Raw genomic sequence first — 20,147 nt, 5'->3', positions numbered from 1 at the left:
TCCACAGCAGCCTCCTCGGACTGGACAACCTGAGTCCGGACCTCAGCCGTCCGAGTAGCTGCCACCTTGACCTGAGAGCTCTCCGGACCAGACCGAGAGGAGACTGGGAGGTCGCCACCAGCGCTAGCTGTGGCATCCTCCATCATCTGGTTACCTGGTGAAACCCCAGGCCGGCGGCTGCAACTGGACGCGCCATGCCCTATAATGCCACATCGATAATAGAAAGTAGGTAATCGCTCATAAAGAATCACAACAAACACTTTGGAATCACCATCTTCTAACCAGAAGCCCCTCTTCAAAGGACGAGACAAGTCGATCTCTAAGCACACACGGGCAAACCGGGCTCTGGCAAGTGACGAGGTAAACTCATCAACCTTCAAGAGTTTTCCAATGGATTCTGTAATGGATTCCAAGGTTTCACCATCCCAGAACTCAACTGGGAGGTTGTGAAGTTGGAGCCAGACCATCGCACGAGAGAGCTTGGTATGCGCAGGCTCAAAATAAGGTTGCCAAGGGACCAGTTGTAGAGTTAAACCATTAACCGACCAGGGACCTTTGAATAGAAGCTGTTGCTTAGTTGATTCAGTCTCACACCGAATGAGCAAGTATCCATTCGGCATATCAGCAATGTGAATGACTCCATAAGGTTTCCAGAGACCAAGAAGGGTGGCCTTCACCGTCTCAAAAGGAGGAGATTTCCCAAAAAGCTTGCCATTAAGAGCCTGACTAAATCTCCGATGAGCTTTCTGTTTAGCATCGTCATCCACGCGAAAAGAGTCAGTCACCGTGGCCTTGAGTCTCGCAAGAGTATCATCATCCAAAGGAGCCGAACCAAACGGACGTTTATGAACGGCTCCGGCAATGTCTGCCCAGGAAGGGGGGGGGAGGAGGTTCGCCAGTGGAGGACATATAAAAGTTAGTATGACTTACATCTCCACTAGTGTTAATGTGTTCTAAAAGTTTGAATCTTAAATGTAGTATCAGCAAGTGTATGCCAAGTATCATTGAGAGTAAGCTGTATCTTTCTTGTCACCAAACTTTTCTCTTCTCTTCTAGAGTGTAGTTCAGCAAAACACATCATGAACTAAGGCCAGAAGATCACACAAGGTTAGCATCCTTTGTCAGTCTTTACTTCAACAACAAAGGCATTGGTTAGGCTTTTCCAACATCCACATCATCAGATAAGGATCAAAATCCCTCATGTGACCTTCTATTAAAACAACATTGAAGTTGAGTGATCACTTTGATGCAAATTGAAGTTTGGATGTCAAAATGAACAAAGAATATAGTTTGGTGCCCACAGTTACAAAAAACTACCAGATAATAGAAAGAAATGTACAATAATAGAGGAACATGAAACATTGACTAAGGGCCCTAAAAAAATAAGGCTTCTTCTTAATTTGAAGAGGCCCGAATGCAAACCGAACATGTCTTATTTCGTTGTTATTATTATTATTATTATTATTATTATTATTATTATTATTGAACATTTCGATAAAGCACAACAGAAGATGTTTTTACAATAAATAACATATTTATTCTCAAATCATTTTTATATTGATTCTATGTTTTTATTATAGTTTAATACAGTTTATTCTAAAATGGATCATATATTGATTTCCCACTTTGGTCATAATTTTCGAATCTAGCTAGCTGGAGTTGAGTACCTAACGACAAGGGAGCATCCAGTTGATATTTCTTTTTTATATTTTAAATAGTTGAATAAACTATTTAAAAATATTTAAAAAAAAAATCAAACGAATACAAAGTAGATAGATCACAATAAAAGATACAAGAAGGGTACATAGATTAAGGGGCCAGAGAAACAAGGTTGACCAGGTCTTTGTCTTCTAATAAATTGAATAAATCATAAATTAATAAAAAATCAAAACGGGTACAAGTGGTTGAAGGCAAAACAAGGGTCCTTCCTCAATAAGGAGGATCCAAGGATAGTTCATAATTCTTTCCGCACTTGGTGCTTGGTCCCCATCATCGCGTGGGTGCTTAGGTGGATGACTTTGATTACAAGATTCTTTAATAATCCTCCTTCTGTTCATTGATATATGCATAATTTTTGGTTAGTTTTTCTATCTTGCATTGTCCCACAAACTTCTTTTTTATTTTAATGCATGTGACATATTAAGTATATTTATTAAAAAAATATTCACAAACAAACTTATAATGAAAGAATTAAAAGAAAACACTAATTAAAGCACCCAATGATACTTTATATATTCTTCAATCACGAATGAAAAACTTCATATTAACTCAAGAGCTGCATTTATGCCATATTCAATCCTTCCATCGATATGCACGTACGTGCAACCAACCAAAGCAAAATTCTTCACCTTTAAAAAACTTTTATATAAATATGTACAAATTAATACACCATTTCTCGCATTTCCAATTAATCCTCAATTTCCCTGTGCTTTTAATTAGTCCATGTTTCTAGCTAATTTAGAATTTAAAGATGACACAAAGGGAAAGAAAAAAAAGACAGTATTCTCTTTTCATATATATATATATATATATATATATATATATATATATATATATGTAAATATGCATCTTATCGAGCAATTCTTGTTTTTTCTTTTTCTTGTATACATGTTCAAACGATTGATGCAAGAAAAATATGTATGATTTAAACACCCAATTTTCTTTTATTAAATATCTATGATTGTATTTTATTATTTTAAAATTTGAAATTAAAAACTTAGAGACCTAAAGCTCAAAATCCAAATAAAATGTGATTTATTCACATTTATCAAAGAAAAAAAAATCAAAATCATTATAAATCACAAAGGGAAAAAAAAGAACATAGTTAAAAAAATTCACAATATTCAGGCAATAATTATATAAAAAATAAAAAAGAAAAATAAAAAAGAAAAATAAAAATAAAAATAAAAATAAAAAAGCACACAAGGACAACTTACATATTCTCCGAACACCAATCAACAATTTCATCTCAAATCATGCTTAAATTTACGCTACCTTCAAAGCTTCTCATTGACTAAAGAAGGATGAACAAGCAAAGCATACTTTTTTTTCTGAAAAATATTGGACAAGCAATTGATCCAACCATCGATGCTGGAGAAGGAGAGGAATATATAAAAGATCGATTCTTCTATTGTTGGAATGCTCTATCACTTATTTTTCTTTTTGATAAAATGGATAAACTTGATATTATAGAGAATACAAAATAAATTCAAATCTACAAAATGCTAACAAAGAGCGGTGATACCTTAACCTAGAAGCAAATCAACTGCCACATTGGAGTTGGCAAAGAACAAAAATTAAAATCTTTATATATATATATATATATATTGTTAATGTAAAAATTTCACACACATGGAACAAAAAAATAGTATAGTTAAATAAAAAAAAAATCCTTCTCAGATTGAGCATAAAAAAATATCAAGTAAAGCACTCAATAACAACTTAAATACTCCTCAACTGGGTGACAAAAAAAACTTTATCTTAACTGATGAACTACATCAACGTACCTTCCAACCTCAAAACCGCTCATCAACATGTAGTAAAGCAAAATTCTTCAATTTTTTTATTTTTTAAAAAATCTCGATACACATATACACATCATTCTAGAATTTAAACATACACAAAGTACAGTACTAGTACTAGAGAGAGAGAAAAGATTTTTAAAAAAAAAAGATAGCTCTCTTTCTCTTTTTGTCTTCTTGCGTCAACTTGGATTTATGATCATTTTATGTACATATATATATATATAGAGAACGTACACTCTGTATACACTTGAACTCACCAACCATAGCATTGTTTAAGGTTACAAACCAATTAAGAAGATCAATATATGAACCTTGTATTACCAGCCGCCACCACTACCATACCCCGAAAATCCTATGATGAAAAGTATCTCACAAGAAAAACAATTCCAAGAAATAGACTATGCAATCCGAAGAGAAGACTTCGAATTCCTACAAGAATATTATGTGAAGGCCAGTTCAAAGGATGAAATCCGGTGGGTAAAACTCTCCAAGGACCCACGGCTTAACATAATGATAGCTTATGAGAGAATGGACGATATCTTGCTCAAACTGATCAACATGATGACGTCCAACGCCTTGGAGGCGACAAACAAGGTCGGCGACATGGCCCTACAAGTGGTAGCGGTCAAGGATAGAGTGGCTCAACGTGAGAGCCACTTTTGAATGCCACTCTTTTTGGTAGTGCCTCTACTTTCCAATGCCTCTTAGGTTGCGGCAACGATATCGAAGTTCATATTGCATTGTACCAAAATCATGGTATTTCATGATTTTGGCCTGACATGTGTCTTTTTATATTTTTTTGGTATAATCACCAAAATAGTCCCTGTACTTTTCTTTCTCTTTCTTTTTGGTCCCTCTACTCAGAAATGCTCCCGACTAGTCCCTCTATTTTTGAAAATGTGTCCACTTAGTAAGTGGGCACATTTTCAAAAGTAGAGGAACTAGTCGGGAGCATTTCTGAGTAGAGGGACCAAAAGGGAAGAAATAAAAGTACAGGGACCAACTAGGATATTATACCTATTTTTTTTAATGTTATAATTAACTTTTTTTTTTCTGGGTACATGGGTGAGAATGTGATAGACTATGAGTTCCGATATCTCAGCCAGAAACAAAAACGGGCAAGTGTTCTTCATTGTGCCATAATAGGCAATAATCCAGGTATATATATATATATATATATATCTATTTCTGTCACTCACCTTCATGCTAATTTGTTACCATACTTATATGTATATATATATTTATTTATTTAATAAACATTTATACGAATTAATAATGAAAATTTATTTATCTCTAGAACTTGCTTTAAAAATAGCACGAGAACATGGAGATTTGATATACAGTAGAAACTGGAACTCATTGACCCCTTTACAAGTTATTGTCACCATTCCGCAAGTGTTTCTAAGCAAGTCGCAATTGGGACATGTGGAATCATCTATTTATGCATGTTAGCACCCTCTTTCTTATTACTCTCTTGATTTACATATATGAGATTTATTTCGTTTAACTGTTTTTTTTATTATTTTAATCGTGATTTAGTGTTTATCTTATCAATATTTAGCAAAATATTTTTACATCATATATTGTGTGCAAATAAGCCCCTCATTATCCATCTATCATTTAAATACATTTTCTGATAATATTCTTTATTTTTAATAACTAATAAGTTATAATTTCAAACTCTCTTTTAATTTTTTTTTTTAAAAATATATACTCAAATAATAATTATATTATTATTAATTACAAACTACAAAAATATTATAAAATTTTAAAAAATATAAAATGAGAAAAATATTTTTTTAATAGAATTGTGTAATACAACGTTTTTACTAAATACTGATTAAGTAGGTGGTAAAGTATAAGAAATTAATGCTATATACAAAAATTCCGTATATTTATTAAGATTAACATTTTTCCCCCAATTTTTGACTTGATAATCATCACTATTGTATCATATTCAGTTATTCAATTGAATAGCCTCACTGAATCAAAGGAACGTGAAAACAAAAGAGATGAAGAGGCTCCTTGCAAGTCTTGCAAGTCTTGCAAGTCTGAAGACTCCAAACTGCATAAACACTAAATAAATCAAAGAAGTTTTGATACTCATATATCTTTTTATTTTTATTTTAAAATTTATTTCATATTGTAAAAAAAATTATTTTTATTTTTAAAGTTTAAATTATTTTTATGGATAACTTGTGAAGCTTGAGGACAATGAGGATAATGTGGAAAATGACAAATTTCTCAAATCGTTAAAGGCAACGTCTAGCATAAAATTTATGAAGAAGTGTGATACGACTCTGTCACTTTTGTTGGATTCCTTAACACCCATGCATGAGAAGAGTGATGGGGTCGCACCACGAAAGCATGACGATGGACACGAGCATGATGGGTCCGATCCACAATCATATGAAGACAGTGGGATACATAAGAAGACAAGACGGGTTCGCAAGCAACCTCATTGGATGGAAACATATGTGGCGTGAAAGACGGGATTCGGAGAATAATGGACGCACTTAATGGGAGCAATAATGATAGCTGCCAGTTATGTAGCTGTCAATTCTTCTTAAATTAGTATTTGGCAATAATTATGTTTGTCATTTAGCAATTAGTGCCAGCCATGCAGGAGGCAAGCAACTAGTGAATCTTGTGGCAACCTCATTGGATGGAAACATATGTGGCGTGAAAGACGGGATTCGGAGAATAATGGACGCACTTAATGGGAGCATTAATGATAGCTGCCAGTTATGTAGCTATCAATTCTTCTTAAATTAGTATTTGGCAATAATTATGTTTGTCATTTAGCAATTAGTGCCAGCCATGCAGGAGGCAAGCAACTAGTGAATCTTGTGGCTATATTTAGTCACACATTATAGTATTGTGGAGCATCCAAAAAGCATTGAATTAATAAAGACTCCTTTCCTCTCCTCTAAATCTATCCCACTTCTTCTTCTTCTAAATTTTTCTGGAGTGTGCGCCAACTGGAAAGAGCGCTGCCAGATACGCTCAACATCGAGGGTGTATCAATTGGTGCTTTCATTGAGAGCTCTATTTCGGCTATCTAACATGGCAGATTCTGAGATATTGGAGGCTGTGAAGGCATTAATGACACAGTTACAAGCGCAAATGCAGACACAATTGGAGGAACAAGCGGTGTCCTATCATCAATCGATGCAAAAGAGCATGGCCGCAATGGATGCATGTATTGAGGAACTCAAGTTGCAACTTATGGGAACTCTGGTGCAAGCTGCAACAGGGCGTACATCTTTCCCTATTCGCACTCAAATGTTGTTCTCAATTGACATGGAAGTAACTCATCACCTCAGGCCAATGAAGATGGAGATACCCAACTTCGATGGAACCGATCCGAATGGGTGGGTGTTCCGTATCAAAGAGTTTTTCGACTTCCATGAAACTGGCCGGAGTTCCTGACCAACCTCAAACAGCCTGGTATCAATGGATGAAGGGGAACAACCTCCTCACAATCTGGCCGGAGTTCCTGACCAACCTCAAACAGCGATTTGGAACTTCGCAATATGAGGACCACCAAGGAGCTCTCTCGAAACTGACCCAAACAACTACTGTATCAGAATTTCAAACTGCTTTCGAAGATCTGATGAACAAAGTAACCAGCATATCAGAGCAACTCCTTATCTCCTTCTTCGTCACTGGGTTATGACCCAATATACGCAGAGAAAAGATGTTGACCAGACCCACAATGTTAGTGGAAGCCTTCGCTGTAGCCAGAATCTATGAGGTGCGTAGCGAGGACAAGTCACAGGACCAGCGTTTGTGGGTTAAAGGAGGATCACGAAGCATGGTGCCACCTCCGTTAGCTACCACAACAAAGGGTCAATCAACTATCGCCACCTACACCACTCCTATTAACAATTCCCACAGATCTCCAGGGTAGCATCAATCGGCTACACCATCCCCGACGCTCTTGGGACAACCACCAAAGACCAATAGTCATCCACCACCACTATCTCCCCCCACTGCTACCAGTATGGAGACTGAACCCGGTGGAGCTTCATGAGAAACTGTCAAAGGGTATCTGCTACAACTACGACCAAAAATGGACTATGGGCCACCGTTGTCGTAGCTAATACTTACTTCTACTCGGCACAGCTGATGACGAACCTGAAGAATCACCAGGCGATGAACAACTCACAACATCAGAGTTGGAGGTGGTAACCCCAGTGGAGGTAGTGATAGGAGATATATCGAGCTTGAACACTTTGGCTGGGCAAGGAAATCCTCGCTCACTTTGACTAATGGGTGAGATCACCGATCGTCACATTCAAGTGTTGATCGATAATTGAAGCACTCATAACTTCGTAAAACCGATTATACCCGAGACTCTTGGCTTGAACGTCAAAAACACGGCACCGTTTCGGGTCTATATCGACAACGAAGACTATCTCATGTGCTCTTTTCTTTGTCCTCAGGTAACACTAACAATACAAGGATGTGATTTTCCAATAGACTTGTATGTGTTGCCTATTAAAGGACCGGAGGTGGTGCTCGCCGTCCAATGGCTCCAAGGGTTAGGCCGAGTGTCGCACGACTATACAGCACTCACAATGGAGTTCAACTAGAAGGGGAAACCAGTGATCCTTCAGGGAGATACCACCCCAGCACCGTGACCGATCACATTCAATCAGTTTCAAGCATTGCTATGTCATGAGGAGATCGCAAGCTTATATGAATTACACCAACTTCGGGAGCCTGACAAGCACTCAGAAAAATCATCTATAAGCTTTCCTAAACTTCAGCTAATCCCAGGTCTCCATCCCCAGGTGGTCCAGCTCCTCCGACAATACAGCAATCTGTTCCAACTACCGAAGGACCTGCCTCCTCGAAGATTGGTCGACCACCATATCCATTTGCTACCTCACACCAAACCAATCAATGTGCGGCCTTATCGATATCCTCATTAACAGAAGAATGAGATGGAGAAGTTGGTACGTGAGATGCTAGACCAAGGTATCATACGACCAAGCCACAGTCCATTCTCATCGCCAGTCTTGCTAGTAAGGAAGAAGGATGGAATGTATCACTTCTTCATTAAGTTTTCCAAGTGCTTGTTTTGCATGGAGACCATTGATTATCTAGGTCATGTGGTCACTCCTGCAGGAGTATGTGCAGATCCTCACAAAATAGAAGCAATGACCAATTGGCCCTCACCAACATCACCAAAGCAACTCAGAGGATTTCTCAGACTCACCGGCTATTATCGAAGATTCATCAAAGGATATGCCACCATCACTAGTCCACTAACAGATCTACTATGGAAGGATGGTTTTGTATGGACTACAAGCGTATCAGCTTCCTTTGAAGCTCTCAAAAGGGCTATGGTGGAGGCTTCAGTATTTCGTCTACTAGATTTCAACAAAGAATTTATTGTGGAGATAGATGCATCCAAGGAAGGCATTGGTGTTGTTCTCATGCAGGAAGGTCATCCAATCGCATACTTCAGTCGGAAGCTCGGGCCAAAGCTTCAAGCCGCCTCAACTTATATTAAAGAACTCCATGCCATCACTGAGGATGTTCACAAGTGGCGCCAATATCTTTTTGGTCAATTTTTCATCATCCGAACTGATCATCGAAGTATTAAGAAGCTTCTACAGCAGGTCATTTAGACTCCACACCAACAAGCTTATTTACGGAAGTTGTTAGCCTTTCATTTTCGGATTAAATACAAACCTGGTCATGCCAATCGAGCTGCTGATGTGGTGTCTCGTAAGCATGAAGGAACCCAAGAAGACATCGGTGGGGCAATCTTTGTGAGTCTTTACATTGCAAGACAACCAGTCTCAGAGTTGCTCAACACCCTCAAGGAAGAAAATGCAACCTTAGAAGACCTAAAGATCAAGCACTCCAGCTTTATGAATGGCTCTCTCTCATCAGATTATTCTATTGTCAATGGGATATTGTTATTTCGAAATCTCTACTACATCAGTGCACAGTCAAGTCTCAAGAACTCCTTACTCCATGAATTTCATTCCACTCTGATAGCAGGGCACGCGGGGGTCAAGAGAACCCTAGTCCGTTTATCAGCTCATTTTTTTTTGGACAAACATGCAAAGAGATGTGGAGGAATTCGTGGCAGCTTGTTTGATCTGCCAATAAGTCAAATACTCAACACAGGCTCCTGCTGGGTTGTTACAACCCCTGCCTGTACTAGTGAAGGTTTGGAAGGAAGTCACCATGGATTTCATCACCGGCCTACCAAGATCTCAATGATTCACTATGATCCTAGTAGTGGTAGATCGACTAAGTAAATCAGCTCACTTCAGGGCCCTTAACACTCAATTTACTGCAGTTCAGACAACCGAGTTATTTGCGGATAGAGTGGTCAAGTTGCATGGCTTTCCTAGCACGATTATCTCTGATCGTGACCCTATTTTTGTAAGCTACTTTTGGAAAAAATTGTTTGCGCTTAGCGGCACCACCCTTCACCATAGTACTGCATACCACCCCCAAACCGACTGCCAAACGGAAGTCATCAATAGAGGCCTCGAACAGTACCTCCGAGCTTTCACTTAATGTCAGCCGAACAAATGGGTAAGTTTCCTTGGTTGAGCGGAGTTTTGCTATTACACATCATATCACAGTGGGATAAAAATGACACCCTACCAAGCTTTGTATGGTCGTCCCCCTCCCTCCCTTCTAACATATACGGCCAGGGCCACCACCATTCAAGCTCTCGATGAGTTACTGCAGGAGAGAGAGACACTCTTACACTCACTAAAAGACAACCTTCATCGTGCCCAACGACACGTCCAAATATGCGTATAAACCGCAAGTGCACAGGTGTCGAAGTAATAATACCCCGATGAGAGGGTAGTCAAATCCATAGAGAATAGTGCTTAGAAACACCAAGATTGCTATTTAACTAAAATGAAAATTTGTTGAAAGTGATGTGAAAACAAAGTCAATGCAAATGAAAACAAGAAAAGATAAAGGAGGCGCAAGTAAAAGATAGGAGAGACAATCGATGATAAATGGGGTACGCGGATATTGTTCAGCCTAGGACAATTGTTTCAAGTGTAAGAACCCTCTATTATACTTCCTAATTGATGCAACAATGAGTCGTGGAAATCCTTAATTACATGATCCCAAATCTAAGGTCAACCATGCCTAACTCTATACATGTCACGGAGGAGAAATTGAATAATCTCAACACCTCACACTCGTATAGAATTGCAATGAGCTCTAGGGATTCCAAATGATAAACCGTATTTCTATGTATAGACCTAACACTTTGGGCCAGGCGAAAGATCCCTAGCCACAGTTAAGCCCTAGATGCTAAAATCACTTCAACGCTTCACTCCATTACACTCGTAACTAAGCCCCAGCGGAAGGTCATCCCTTAGGCCATTCACTCTACTATTGCCAAGAAGAACTCCTGGAACGTGGAGGTAGGATAAATCACACCGGAGGGGAAAGGGGACGCTCTGCTATCTCTCGACTCACCCTCTTAACCCTCTCCAACCTAGCTTTATCTAACTCTCATGGTGTGTCACTCACTCACAAGAGTTACCAACAAGAACTCTCAACCCTAGTGTCACTCTAGGGGAGTACTCATACAATCAAGCATACAAGATTGGAACTCACAATAAACATCAATTAATTGAAAGCATAATAAAGAGATTCAATGAAATGAATACATCCTAGGGTTCACAATTACCCAAGTACCCACTAGGGGTTTAGCTCTCCATGGAGCAAAATACAATAGATAATGAAATCAAAAGTATAGAGATGTAATCCATGAATGAAAACCCCCTTGTGTTCATGTCGAAGGTCTTGTGGATCGGCTGCGTCTTCTTCAAAGTCCCCTAGTCAAACCTAGGGCACACCTCACCAGATCGGTGCCGACGAAAGCTCCCCCAATAGCTCTCTTTTGAAGGAAATGCGGTGTCGAAGGCCGTCAAACCTCTCCAAAGCCTTGCCAAAGCCTCTCCAAACCCTAGCCGCCGGCGCCTCCAAAGATGGGGAAAGATGGAAGAAAAGATAGGGGAAAAGATGGAGAAATCAGGGCTGAATCACGGCTTTTTAAGGGATGGAATCGGGCATCCACACGGGAGTGTGGAATTTCCACATGCCCTAGTGGATTCTCCAAATTTCTGATTTTCTGCGGGCTGTGAACAGTAACTAATATAGTGATTTGCTACAATACTCTACCAAAAACACTCCTGAATCCACTTTTCATCGAGGCAACATAAACGGGCACACGTTTATGCCGTAGATCGCGTCGCTTCTTTAATAAACGGGTTCATTGGTGAGGATCTTGCTAACAATGCACAAGTCAAGATACGCAAATGTGACTGCCCTTGTGCCCCTCCAAATCATTGTAATTACTTGAATACATGGAGGTTGGCAAAATTTGAGCCCAACTTGTGTTTTCGTGTTTGTTCTTTCCAAAATTTCATCAAATAGTGCATTCGGATCTACTTTTGGCTTCTTTTCTTAAAACATAGCTTCACAACCCTACCTGCGTGCAAAAGAACACAAATACACATGTATTAGTGCTTAAACCTGATAAAAGTAATGCTCATTATAAGTAAAGAACACTTCGCATTCTTAACACACAAGCACTTATCAAACTCCCCCACACTTAAGCTTTTGCTTGTCCTCAAGCAAAAATTAAAACATTGTATGCATAGATGAAGGAAATATTGGAAGTGTTTGGCCATAGGTTCACCAATACATGCAAAGAGAGCATTCTACAAGTAAGAAAAATTTTAGCACTAAATACGAAAAATCAATGCTCTAGCTAAAAACTTGAATAAAAAAGGACAACAAACCCGAAATCGTGTAAGTTTGTGAACTCACTCAAGTCAACCCAAAGTATACTCCTCAAAGTTCTACGTACAAGGGACTTATTAATCTACAAAAGGTAACAAAAATTCAAAAAGGGTAGTAGCTTCGCACATCCTCTAAGCTAGCCCTTTCCAAAGAGACCGCTAAGGTGTCTTTCACACTTTCGAGGTGGTAGCTCTTTCTACTGGGGTGGTAGCTTTCACACATCCCATGAGATAGCTCTTTCTCTCATTAGGGCATAACTAGTATCTGACTTATGAGAGTAGCTTCATACATCATAGGTGGTAGCTCTTTCCACCCAACAAGCACAGCTAAAGAACAAAACTATTTTGTTCTTTCTTTTCATTTTTCCATTTTTTTTCAACAAAATACCATAAGAAACAAAACTAAAACTAGTCCCTTTAACATCAAACTTGAGTTTCCAAAAGAGTTTAATGAGCGAGTAGTGCAACAAGTGTCACTCGGGCAAAAATTCCTAGAAATTCAAGCAAGAACTAGAGCATGAAAACATTCAATGTTAAAAATTCTCCTAAGCTCAAGAATACAATCATTGCAACTAAGGTGAACCTCCATTGGCTACATGAGCATGTATATCAATCAAAACTTGTGTAAAAGACATGTGCAATGTGAACTCCCCCCACACTTAAGATGTACATTTCCCTCAATGTACACATACAAGCACAATAAAAGTAATACAATTTAGAACACATGTGGGAGTGGGCAATTGAAACAATACTCCCCTGACTCCTAGTGGTGCGTTTGATGGAGCTAAATACTTGGGAGTTAAATTCCAATGGGTTGTGAAGCACACACGGCCAAGTGTAAAACACATTAACCGTGTCTATGACTAATCCTCAATTTTCATACTAACAAGACCATCTGTATGCATACACAAGGGGGTTCAGTGAAGTTCAATAAATAAAAACAACTCGAGTATATAAAAAAAATAGAGCAATAAAAAACAACTCGAGACAAAACTAATAGATAAACTTAGAAGGAATATCTTTTCTGAGCATACAAATCCAAAATAAAATGCAAAAATAAAATGCAAAAAATAAGAACAGAGAAGGTAAAGATGCCTCAAGTGTAGGTGTCAATTGCTGGTGCATCTATTGCCGCTGCTGGTGAAGATGACGCTTGTGCTGTAAAATAAATAAAGATTGGGCGAAGAAAAGAGAAAAAGAAGCTTACCAACGAAATGAGAATGAGAGACTAGAAAATGGCGGGAAACTCAAGTGACAACCCTTTAAAACTACGGTGAGAGGTCAGGAGAGTGCAAGGGTGTTCTTTGAGTGATTAGGAGTGTAAAGATGAAGAAAACCGAAAAGATTTTAAAGAAAACCAGCGGCTCTTGAGTTTTTGTGCATCCACACAGGCGTGTGAAAATTACCCTTGCCCGTGTGACTCCCCAGGAGAGACCCACAGGGGCAGATGCACGCCCCTGTGGCTTCTCTGTCCAATCGAGAAAATTCTCTAAGTGTTTCACACGCCCGTGCGACAATTCCACATGGGCGTGGATCCTTACTGAGCAATTTACAAGGGCAGACGCACGCCCCTATGTCTTCTCGGGATGTAGGAGAAATTCTCTGTAGAGAAACACATGCCCGTGAGGAAATTCCGCATGGGCGTGGACCATCACAAGGTCGCTCACAGGGGCGAGTCCACGCCCCTGTGCCTTCTCTAGATGAGCTCTCAACGAAAACGCACGCCCATGCAAAAATTCCACACGGGCGTGTGTTTTCTCTGGACACTTAGAAGACTTTGCAGGCTCTGCAGAAAATTCCTAAACACAAATATATACTCAGAGCCTGCCTAACAATGCAATTTTAATAAGAGAAAACACGAAAAACACGCTCAAACGACCAAGATTCATCGCCACACACGATTAGGCACATGATAACACCACAATGTCCACAAGAAAATCACAGCGAAAGCATCTAAGAGTCAAGACACCAACACTCAAGGCCTTATTCATGCAAATACTAACTAAAAACTAGAAAAACATTAAAAACTTGGGTTGCCTCCCAAGAAGCGCTTGTTTTACGTCACTTAGCTTGACGTACCTCTTCCTTACCTTATAGAGGCTTGAAAAGAGTGTATTCCTCCCGACTAGACATTACTTAGCTACTTCCTTTAAACCAAAAATCTACTTTCCGGGATGGAATATTTGTTGGAGAGTCCAACCATCTTACCTTTGGCCTCCAAGGAAACAATTTTGGTTGGGAATTGTCCAAGCTTAGCACAGGTGGGTCATTGGATGGTTTCAGTCTCCTACCCACATCTTCTCCCAAACCCAAAATCTCTTTCTTGCAATTTATGAATTGATCAATCCCAAAGAGTGGTGCTTGTTCCATTACCTTAGGATTTACTTCTTCTTGTGTATTTTCAGCTTGAAAGGAACATGACACTAGCAAATCCCCTTGAAAATTTTCTCGCTCACAAGCACAATCTTCATTCACACTGTCCAAAATCTCAAAATGGTATTCAGCTTCTCCCTTTTTATTTTCTGCACCAATGTACTCAAATTGCCCAACTTCTTCATTGTCATTCACTACCACATCATCTCTATAAGGAACTTGAATTGCTTGCTCAAATTCTTGTTGTTCCTTGGAGAGTGTGTTAAGTATCCCTCCTAATTGATGCTCAAGGTTTTTATAGGAGGCTTCATGACATCTTAGTTTGGTCTCCATATTTTGGACACAGACACCGAATGCTTCAATGAAGTTAGCTAATACTCTTTGCAACTGAAGTGCATCCGCTCCGAGTATCTCACCCTTTTGACATTCCTCTTGAGGTGCTTCCCAATATTGTCCATCACTATATTCCACAAAAAGTTTGGGTAGCCCTTTTCAATTGGATGATATATGTTGCAACAAGGAATGCCCTATTATTGTGAAGCGATAACTCTATCAACTTTTCCACTCAGAGCTTCAGCTCGAGAATACAAAGCAATAAGTGAATCAATCATCATTTAAACTCCTTACAAGAAAAAGTAAGGCATGACAAAAAAAAATAAATGAGAATGATGGAAGAATAAGAAAGTGTGAAATAGAATGAATGATAAATAGTTAAAATAGCAAAGTGCAAAGTGTCTCTAAACGCCGATTCCCCGGCAACGGCGCCAAAAACATGACACGTCCGAATATGCGTGTAAACCGCAAGTACACGGGTGCCGAAGTAATAATACCCCGTGAGAGGGTAGTCAAATCCACAGGGAATAGTGCTTAGAACCACCAAGATTGCTATTTAACTAAAATGAAAATATGTTGAAATTGATATGAAAACAAACTCAATGCAAATGAAAATAAGAAAAGATAAATGAGGCGCAAGTAAAAGATAGTAGAGGCAATCGACGATAAATGGGGTACCCGGATATTGTTCCGCATAGGACAATCGTTTCAAGTGCAAGAACCCTCTATTATACTTCCTTATTCATGCAACAACGAGTCGTGGAAATCCTTAATTACATGATCCCAAATCTAAGGTCAACCATGCCTAACTCTATACATGTCCCGAAGGAGAAATCGAATGATCTCAACACCTCACACTCGTATAGAATTGCAATGAGCTCTATGGATTCCAAATGATAAACCATTTTCCTATGTATAGACCTAACCCTTTGGTCCAGGTGAAAGATCCCTAGCCACAATTAAGCCCTAGATGCTAAAATCACTTCAACGCTTCACTCCATTGCACTCGTAACTAAGCCCCAGCGGAACGTCATCCTTTAGGCCATTCACTCTACTATGGCCGCAAAGAACTCTTGAAACATGGAGGTAGGATAGATCTAGGGATGGCAACGGGTAGGGTATGGGTAGGGTATGTCAAAACCCTTACCCGTACCCGTAACCCCTACCCCATACCCGTACCCTTCAGGGTAAAATAAATCATACCCTTACCCTTACCCGCAGGGTACGGGTATACTTGCAGGGTACCCGCTTACCCGTTGTTCAAATTATTGAATTAAATTTAAATAATAATAAAAATAAATTAATTAGACATTATATTACAATCTTTAAACACATGTCTATAAATTCAAAATTACAAATTCATATATATTTGTTTAGCTTAAATTATATAATCACATAAAAATGACGTCTATTTAGGATTCAATGGTAACTCTACCTTTTGTTTTGTTCGTGTTTAACCATCTTGGTTTTTGTTTAAAATTTTTTCATATATCTACTATTTATATTTTATATAGCTTCATATTTTATAAATATCTAGTAAGATTTTGAATATAAAAAAACATTATAAGTAATTCTCATAAGTTATATCCAATTGATTTTTTATTAGTATCTTATTTTTCAGGATGTTCTTATAATTTATAAAATAAATTATTATAACATTATTTTTTTATTTAATTATGATTCTTAATATATATCTAAAATTCAATTTTGATAATATTATCAAATATAAATATAGAAATAAAATAAAATTTAAAATAATATATTAAGAGAAAATTTGAAGTATTATTTTCAAATTAATCACCATGAAAATAGATATTGAGTAAATTGTGAGTAAATGTTTAGTTTAATAAAAATATATATATATATATATATATTTATATATATATGAGAGGGTAAGGGTACGGGTACGGGTTTTACCCGTACCCTCTTCAACGGGTAAGGGTAAGGGTACGGGTAGGGTAGGGGCATACCCTTACCCGACCTGTATCCGCTCAAAAACTAACGGGTAATACCCTTACCCGTACCCGTACCCGGTCAAAGAGGGTAATGCCCTCTTTGACCGGATACGGGTATGGGTATACCCGTCGGGTAGGGTATAAATTGCCATCTCTAGATAGATCACACGGGAGGGAAAAGGGGAGGCTCCGCTATCTCTCACTCTCTCAACCCTCTCCAACCTAGCTTTGTCTAACTCTCATGGTGTGTCACTCACTCACAAGAGTTACCAACAAGAACTCTCAACCCTAGTGTCACTCTAGGGGAGTACTCATACAATCAAGCATACAAGATTGGAACTCACAATAAACATCAATTAATTGAAAGCATAATAAAGAGATTCAATGAAATGAATACATCCTAGGGTTCACAATTACCCAAGTACCCACTAGGGGTTTAGCTCTCCATGGAGCAAAATACAATAGATAATGAAATCAAAAGTATAGAGATGTAATCCATGAATGAAAACCCCCTTGTGTTCGTGTCGAAGGTCTTGTGGATCGGCTGCGTCTTCTTCAAAGTCCCCTAGTCAAACCTAGGGCACACCTCGCCGGATCAGTGCCGACGAAAGCTCCCCCAATAGCTCTTTTTTGAAGGAAATGGGGTGTCGAAGGCCGTCAAACCTCTCCAAAGCCTTGCCAAAGCCTCTCCAAACCCTAGCCGCCGGCGCCTCCAAAGATGGGGAAAGATGGAAGAAAAGATAGGGGAAAAGATGGAAAAATCGGGGCTGAATCGCGGCTTTTTAAGGGCTTGATTCGGGCATCCACACGGGCGTGTGGAATTTCCACATGCCCGAGTGGATTCTCCAAATTTCTGATTTTCTGCGGGCTGTGAACAGTAACTACTATAGTGATTTGCTACAGTACTCTGCCAGAAACACTCCTAAATCCACTTTCATCGAGGCAACATAAACGGGCACACGTTTATGCCGTAGATCGTGTCGCTTCTTCAATAAATGGGTTTATTGGTAAGGATCTTGCTAACAATGCACAAGTCGGGATACGCAAATGTGACTGCCCTTGTGCCCCTCCAAATCATTGTAATTGCTTGAATACATGGAGGTTGGCACACATTCAAGTATCTTTGAGCCCAACTTGTGTCTTCGCATTTGTTCCTTCCAAAATTTCATCAAATAGTGCATTCACGATCTACTTTTGGCTTCTTTTCTTAAAACATAGCTTCACAACCCTACCTGTGCAAAAGAACACAAATACACATGTATTAGCGCTTAAACCTGATAAAAGTAATGCTCATTGTAAGGAAAGAACACTTCGCATTCTTAACACACAAGCACTTATCACCCAACATCGCATGGAACAGAAAGCTAATGCTCACAGACGCGAGCTCAAATTGGCAATTGGAGACTTGGTTATAGTACGTCTACAACCTTATCGTCAGTTATAAAAGCTAAGTCAAAGGTACTATGGGCCATTCCGATTCATAGAGCGACTGGGGGCAGTGGCATACGGTGTAGATTTATATCCGGAGAGTAAGATCCACATGGTCTTTCACATCTCTAGGTTGATGCCATACAAAGGAACCATGCTCCACCATGCCAATCCGTTACCCAGAACTTCAGTGATTGATGGACCTATACTGTTGCCTACCGCCGTGGTTGCAAGCCGACTGGTGTTAAAATGAGGCAAGACAGTTCGTCAAATTCTCGTGCAGTGGCAAAACATTCTTCCAGAGAACGCCACCTGGGAAACTTTTGAGGAGTTTTATAAACTATATCCCTGTTACCACCTTGAGGACAAGGTGATTTTTGAGGATCGGGAAATTGATACGACTCTACCACTTTTGTTGGATTCCTTAACACCCATGCATGAGAAGAGTGATGGGGTCGCACCACGAGAGCATGACGACGGACACGAGCATGATGGGTCCGATCCCCAATCATATGAAGACAGTGGGATACATAAGAAAACAAGACGGGTTCGCAAGCAACCTCATTGGATGGAAACATACGTGGCGTGAAGGACGGGATTCGGAGAATAATGGACGCACTTAATGGGAGCATTAATGGTAGCTGCCAGTTATGTAGTTGTCAATTCTTCTTAAATTAGTATTTGGCAATAATTATGTTTGTCATTTAGCAATTAGTGCCAGCCATGCAGGAGGCAAGCAATTAGTGAATCTTATGGCTATATATAGTCACACGTTATAGTATTGTGGAGCATCCAAAAAGCATTGAATTAATAAAGACTCCTTTCCTCTCCTCTAAATCTATCCCACTTCTTTTTCTTCTAAATTTTTTTGGAGTGTACGCCAACTCAAAAGAGCGCTGCCAGATACGCTCATAATCGAGGGTGTATCAAAGTGTCAATGCTATGTAATTGAAGGTACCTTTCAAGTGTGGCTCTTTATTATTTTTATTTTGACAAAAAAATGTGAGATTCATTCAAAACAAATTTGCACATAATAATTAAATTCATACCTAAACCGGGATTTCAAATTAGTATTTTTAAATCAACTAATTTGAAATTGGGCATGCAGTGTTCAAGAAAAGGGTCGAGAAGCTTGAAATACAAAAGGAAAAGCACGCACAAACCATGATGCTTATTGCATACCTTGCAAGCGATCCAAAGTACTGGGATTTCATCCAAAACGGAATATTGTCCTAGGAAAGCATGATTGATGGTCAAAGATTGAGCTTTAAAACTGAAAATTTTGATGATGATGATGATGATGAAAATTACTGGTCCGGTGATGACAACAACGACTTCTGTCACACCCTAGCCCGAAAGCTAGGGCCGCTGATAGATCGGCTGCTTCCAACAAGGCCAAGCGCCACCGGGTGTAAGGCCTCAAAACCTGATTCAGAGTAGACAAAAAATGACAAACCAATGAAGAGGAAACATAAAAAAATGGTACAAAAATGCAATACAATCTATTAGATACAAGAATCCAAAGTACAAATACAACTTTTCAAAAATTTCAAGAAAATGACAACCCTAGTGGATCCATCGTAGCATTCACTAAACATCACTAGCCTTAAGCACAACAACCTTAGAGTCCAGTACCTAAAAAGATAGAAGAAGAGAGGCTGAATAACTCGGAAACTCAGTGAGTGGAATGAAAATAAAAGGAAAACTTATAATTACTAGCAAAT

The sequence above is a fragment of the Dioscorea cayenensis genome, chromosome 15 (genome assembly GCF_009730915.1).
Source record: "Dioscorea cayenensis subsp. rotundata cultivar TDr96_F1 chromosome 15, TDr96_F1_v2_PseudoChromosome.rev07_lg8_w22 25.fasta, whole genome shotgun sequence".
NCBI classification, from domain to species: domain Eukaryota; kingdom Viridiplantae; phylum Streptophyta; class Magnoliopsida; order Dioscoreales; family Dioscoreaceae; genus Dioscorea; species Dioscorea cayenensis.
Note: the sequence above shows the minus strand (reverse complement) of the source record.